The sequence below is a fragment of the Pempheris klunzingeri genome, chromosome 14, assembly GCF_042242105.1.
Source record: "Pempheris klunzingeri isolate RE-2024b chromosome 14, fPemKlu1.hap1, whole genome shotgun sequence".
NCBI lineage: Eukaryota > Metazoa > Chordata > Actinopteri > Acropomatiformes > Pempheridae > Pempheris > Pempheris klunzingeri.
The window spans coordinates 23,630,791-23,637,358 of NC_092025.1; positions in this window are offsets into that span (position 1 = coordinate 23,630,791).

Here is a 6,568-nt window from a genome sequence, read left to right on the forward strand (position 1 = left end):
ACCAGGTTTGTGCTCAGTGAAGTTTTAGCTGCCTGTAGGTCGGCAGACAGAAATAGTGCTCATGTTAACAGATTAAAACCAGGAGAGCCAGATTCCTCTCTTGATTCAAAGGAAACATTTTACATGCAGCCAACTGCACCCACTCAAAACTTCTAGTCACTGTTTTGGGTTTCTCTTCTCTGCACGTCTTAACATGAGCTTAAAAAAGATGATTTTTTAAAATTCTCCCCAGATCCCATGCAGTCAAACAGACGTTACGTCAAACACTGAAGGACAGTGTTTGAAAAGTGAATAAATAGGTGCTCAGACTCTTTTATTCTATTGTGAATGGCTTTCAGGGACAAACTGAGCTGAATGTGTGAGTCTGCAGAGCGAGAAGCACCAGGCCCTGTGTTAGTCTCCTGGTTTATACTGAAAATCAAGTACTCATTAAAGCAAGATCTTTAAGGCTCTGGGTGGAGTTTTACTAGACTTAACGACAGATAGCGAATACAGCATTTTCAGGGTACAAGAATCTTTAGTGAGGCTTCAGTTCAAATTGAGTGTTGCTGCCCTCCAACATCCACTACCAGTAACAGCTGAGTCATCTGCCCCTGGCACTGTCTACTGCCATTTATTAGAAATCCATTTATGAGAGGATGTTGAAGAAACTCAATACACAGTAAGGCCGTCACTCATCTATATGTCTGCTAACCCTGCCATCTGGTGGTGACAACACACAGCAAACACGGCCAGTTTTACTCTCCAGTGGACTTTCTTTATGTGTGGACTGTGACAACACACAACAATTCAACATTAAAAGGCAGGAAAGCATGAGATTTGGGTGAGCCTGAAACAGCAAACACACCTTCCTTTGTAGCCACTCGAACGCTAAATACTAAATATCAGCGGGTTTCCTGATAACAGATGACGACATTAACACATTTCAGACAGAAAAGATGTGACTCTTTAGAGGCTTTTTGCAAAAACTCAGCTATACATTCAACATTCATGAAGATAATAAGGTTCACAGATTCATTTGACTATATGTTCACTACTGAGGTGGTTCAACTGTTGGTCCACCATCATTTATAAATATGAGGGGGGAAGAATATTACAAAGACATTTTAATATAAGGCAGTCTAATACAACATTATGAGCTTCATAAAGGAAGAACATGTCGTTGTTCCTCTGTAGATTCACTCTTTCACTGAAACAAGACACGAGAATTAGCAAAGTTCAGAATCCTCTTTTTGGTTATATTGATCCGTTCTAATCAAAACCTTCTCTGAGAGCTGTTAAAAGGTTAATTACTGCACGAGCCTGCAGATAACCAGCTCCATAATCCCTCACTGACGATAAACAACAGGCCTTGTTTTTCACTGCAGATATTTTGGCATTGCTTCACTGTGAGTGAGCTGACTATTGTGCACAATAGCAGCGTCCTGGAAACGGCCCGCCTGATCTAAATGGGATGCAGCCGTAATTAACATTATTAGTTCCGCCGATGCTTTTCCTGCAATAACACCTCAAACGGTCTGCCGTGGGAGAAGCCACGCGTTTGGACAATGGCTGCGACACTCTGAGGATTGTTCAGACATTTTGTCATCCTGGCAGAAAAGCACAGGTGTGACTGATCGGCTCCAGTTAGGCAGCACACAAGCTGCTCCACGTGTTATTGATTGCACCTGTTTTCCCTGTTAGGACGTGTTATTGAAAAAAGGTCTTCTGTGGCCCCGACCTCTCCGTCAGAGAGGAGCTGCACATGGACTCTGGGGGCCCTTTGGAGTTTGTCAAAGCTTTCCATGACAGTGAATGACACACAATCACTGCAGCTCATATTTGTGGACGGGCTGTATTTCCATCGTTTGGCATCTTATCACCAAAGCCACCTGTGAACAGGCAAGACATTAACGACGAATGACGTTCCTGCAGTATTTATAAAGCTGCATTTATAGATTTTAGTTTTTTTTCCCCACTTGCAGGCAGCAGAATAAGCTGATTTAACATGTTGGCAAACAGCTGCCTGCTTAAGTTGTACACCCAGCAGACAAAGGGCCACATCATACCTCCATTTATCTATCTATCCCTCTAACTCTGATAAATAAGTGTCTCTAGCTGCTTCGCTATGTTCACCAAAAACTCAGTCTTTTGCCTGGTGGTGGGCAGGTAGTGCACAGTGGGTCTTGCTGGTGAAGAGAACCTTGAAAACCAAAATAATGAGCTAAAAGTCTTGTAAAAAGCATCGTAGAGCCGAGGGGGACTGCAGCGCTGGGTGATAATTCTCACAGAACTACCTCCACCATTACACATTAATATAGAAACATGGAGTGATGCAGGTTTCTGAACAGAACCAAAAGGGTTCTTTGTTAAGCCAAATAACTTACAGGCATGTGCTCAACCAATAAATGCCAAAATTCTCTCACTCAAAGGCACATAGGTCAGGTCAACATCTCACAGAAAAGACTCCCAAATTAACCTGAGTGCTCGCAGGCTCCCAGCCTGGTGCTGGTTTGTATTCTTCTCTTGGCCACATGTGCACGAAGAAAAGGAAGCTAGTTAGCTGCACTTAGAATAACCACAGTGTAACTTTGAGGGATTGCTGCTGCATTATCGTACTGACTGTGGTTTGTGTGTCAAACACCCCAAACTATCACCAGTTCAGACGACAAAGACAAAAACATATTTGCCTCCGACGTCTCATCCACTCATTAGGGCTTTTCCTCTTCTTTGTCTTTGGGAAGATTTATGAGAATTTGCACCAGGCTATGATTTTGAATGTTAATCACTTCATGCCTGCCGGCTTTCAAACACACTTCTCAGCCAAATGGAGACTTTAAAAATACCATTCAAAGGCTAATGACAACCAGTGGGTTTCACCAGCCACTCTTGGTCCAATTTTAGCGGCAAACAGATGACAGATAATGACGGCATCCTAATGTCGTCCCTCTCTACCTCCTCCCACTCTATTCACCAGCTTCAACACAGTGTATTGGTGGCACTGCCAAATGGCTGATCTGCGGTCAGGTGCGTTACTCTGACATTGCACTTCATTTCACCCCAGTATGTGTTTTACATGTTACCACTCGGCTCAGTCCTTCACCGACCTGCACGTCGTGTTTGTTGCAGCACACTGAGTACTTCTCCTGCTTCGGCTCACAGATGGAGTCATGTGTCAGTTTTCAGGAATGTTTAGTTATAACTTAGTAGTTTTTTTAAAGTGCATAACATTTGTTGTGAATTGGTGCCATATAAATAGATATTGATTGCTGTTGCTCATACAGTTTACAGGCTGATGAGAACTGTCTCAAAAGTTTGTGACATGAATCTAAAACAGGGGTCTCAAACTCAAATTGGCTGGTTTGTTATCTTACAGGACGGCCACTACAAAATTTAAGTTCAATATATAATTTGTCATGTAAACTGCAGTTTAGAAACATTTTCCAAACAGTTGTTTTCAACTTCTAGTACAGGTCTTTTTTTTTAGGACAAACCCATTCGTTCCTACTGAAGAAGCTCACTAGTCTGTTTCCTAAAGCAGCTGAGCTCTGTAGGTTTTAACAATCTTTACTTGGACAAGAATAGAAGGTGACTTTGTTAGGATCTATATTCAGCAGCGGATCACTACACATTTGGTGCTGTTGTATGTACAGCAGCAGAAGTAAACTAGATTTTTTTGATATTTCCTTTTTTATTATTATTATTATCTGCAGCATGAACCTTCCCTGGCTGTAAGTTCCCCGGTCTCTGCATCCTGTCAAGTGGGAGTGAGGTGAGCGTGGACTTTCTGCTTAAGAGTTCAGAAAAGGGGGAATGAAAGTACTTGAGAACTGTTTATCCTGTCAGCTGAACTTCAGAGCCTGAGCGTTTAGTCTTACCTAAACCTTAAAGGAGCAGCCCGTATCATTTTTCTAATGGCATACTGAGACCAGCGGCTGTCCAGCAGGTTTGTTGTTGGAGACAATGTGATACTGAAGTTACATTAAAGGCTGCCAAATTAACTTGTCCTCAGGTGTAGAATTACAAAGATTCACACACCCTCCAGTGATGGTATCAAAAGTGACCCTGTGGCCTTGTGAGACACCCCCCCCCCATACTGATTCACCACAGGGAGACGGAGATTAATGAGCTGAAATGATGACTGTGCCTGTCCAATGAGATAAGGATGCACGCTGATGTAAGAACAATTTAAAAGATGCCACAATAACACAGTCGAGGTTGGTCCACTGAAGTCTGCATTCATCATAACGTGCAGCTGAGGCTGATGGGAAAGTCGGTAGATTTGTGTTGGTCGAACCAAAATTTTGAAGGCAGAGGAAAAGTTTTAAAGTCACAACGATTCTTCAAGAATTGGAAATTTGTACCAAACTTCATTCTCTCAAAGTGGACATTTTGAGAAAAGAACAATGTCACTCTTGTGCTTTTCCCAAAGCAAAATGATAACTTCATGATGGCACCAGATGAAAAGTAATTATTATAAGTCATTAAGTTTCTTCCTCTGGGGACCATGAATTGTCTGTAAAGTTGTTGAGATGATTAAGTTTGGACCAAAATGGTCAACTGACCGACCAACACTGACGGTGTTACCATAGCTACAAAATCTGAACAGAACTTCTTTGGAAAAGCTGATTTAACTTAAAAACTGAGGTTTTCTGGCTTCAGTGAAAACATTGTGGTGATGACTGACTCCAGAGCAGCAACAACAACAACCAGCCTGCTTCCAAGGCTGGTTTGACCTTCATTCCTCAAGGCGAGCAGCCGTGCTGCCGCCTGCCCTTTGGACCTCACTGATAAAGTTTACTGTGGGAGGAACATTCATCATTTCCTCCAACCACAACCTGCAAACTGATCCCATGTAGATTTTTTAAATTCACAAAGCTTAGATTGCACAAGAACCAGACTTTTAAGTGTCTAAGAGTTATTCTTTATTTGCCTTTTATTCTCAGTGAATCTTATAGGAAGACCCACAGTGATTTGATCCAACTAACACTTGTAAAACACGATATAGCCAAATGTAGTTGTCCAAACCAAGCTGGGGAACAGTGGACTAATGCATTGTTGGTTTGGGGCTTTTCATGGGATGTGCTGACAGTAACAGTTGTAGCAGACCACCAGGTATCCTTCAGCTCCTGCACAGACAGCTGGAGCCCTGGACGTAACATTTCAATGACATTTTATCTTCAGCACCAGCGAATTAATTCTCCTTCCAGTGACAAATCATTCACCTCCCCGTGGAAACACTGATGAAAATGATGCCGGCGGAGAGAAGAAGGGTCGGGGACACAGCCATGTTGAACTTTAGAGACAGTTTATTTAAACTTGAGTTCATTTACAGCAGTTCCACTGGAGAGGAAAAGGGTTTGAATGACGTTCTAGCCACATTAAACCTACGGTCCTATCTACTGTATGTACAGGGAGGAGGATGCAGCTCGATAGTGCAGAAGGCACAGAGTTGGCTTAATACTCGCCTGTAAGCGCTACTAACATGACAGAAAGGATAGCACGGTGAAATGGCAGCCTTATATTGGAGACTTGTGTGTTTTTGCTTAATGCAAAGCGAGAACACTGAGATGAAGCAACTAAGGAGAATATGGCTCCTCTGTTTTTACTCCAGTCCTCGGTGATATATTGGAGTAGTTGAAAAACTACAACAGCAAGCATCTGCTCCATTTTAAAATCCATTTCTCTAAACTGTGCACTTAATGAGCATGGTCGTTTGAGCTTCTCGTAGCTTAGTAGTGATAAAATAAATAGTGTTGGATCCGTTTCTCTAAAGCAAGTGTGTTTCACAGGAAGTGATATGTGGAACAAAGAGAACTTGGATGACGCTGGACAATGTTAAGGCATTTTGCAATTATAGAGATGTGATTCTAAGATGAAAACAGTAAGTCACACAAGGAGGGATAAAAAAAATAACAGGTCTCCGACATTAAACATGATGGTATGGCAATAATATGGCGTCCTTCAATCACATCTTCACACTATTTCCCTTCGCTCACGCACATCCTGTCAAACTGCAGTCACTTCCCATCCGTCAACACCCAAAATCTCCAACCATGAAAGAAAGAGCAGGAGACAGTGGTGACAGTAAAAGCAACAGATCCATGCTGGGATATGATACATCAGAATTAGGAAGACTTGTCCTAGCATCATTCAATATGGGGGGGGGGGCAAGGTATCACAACCGTTAGGGACCAAAACCCAACACCTTTCACTCATTCACCAACATACACACAGAAATCAAACAAGAAATGTAGTGTTTGATACAATAATGTGACAAGAGATTCTGCCACAAAAAAGATAAAACCTTAGAATATATGAATACCACTCAAACAAAAACACAATTCAAGTAAAGCCTTTTTAAACTGAAAAAAAAAGAAGAAGAAATCAAACTACATCAGAGTTTAAAATCACTTGGAATTCTTGCATCTCAGATTTAGATTATGCTGCTTATAAAAAAAGTACATTCAACGGGTACATCAAATATGGAACATAATCAGAACACAGAGGTAAGTAAAAGGTATCAGTAACTGCTAGTGGAAAAACATCAGACACTGCAGACATTAAAGGTGGGCTTAGACTGGTACTC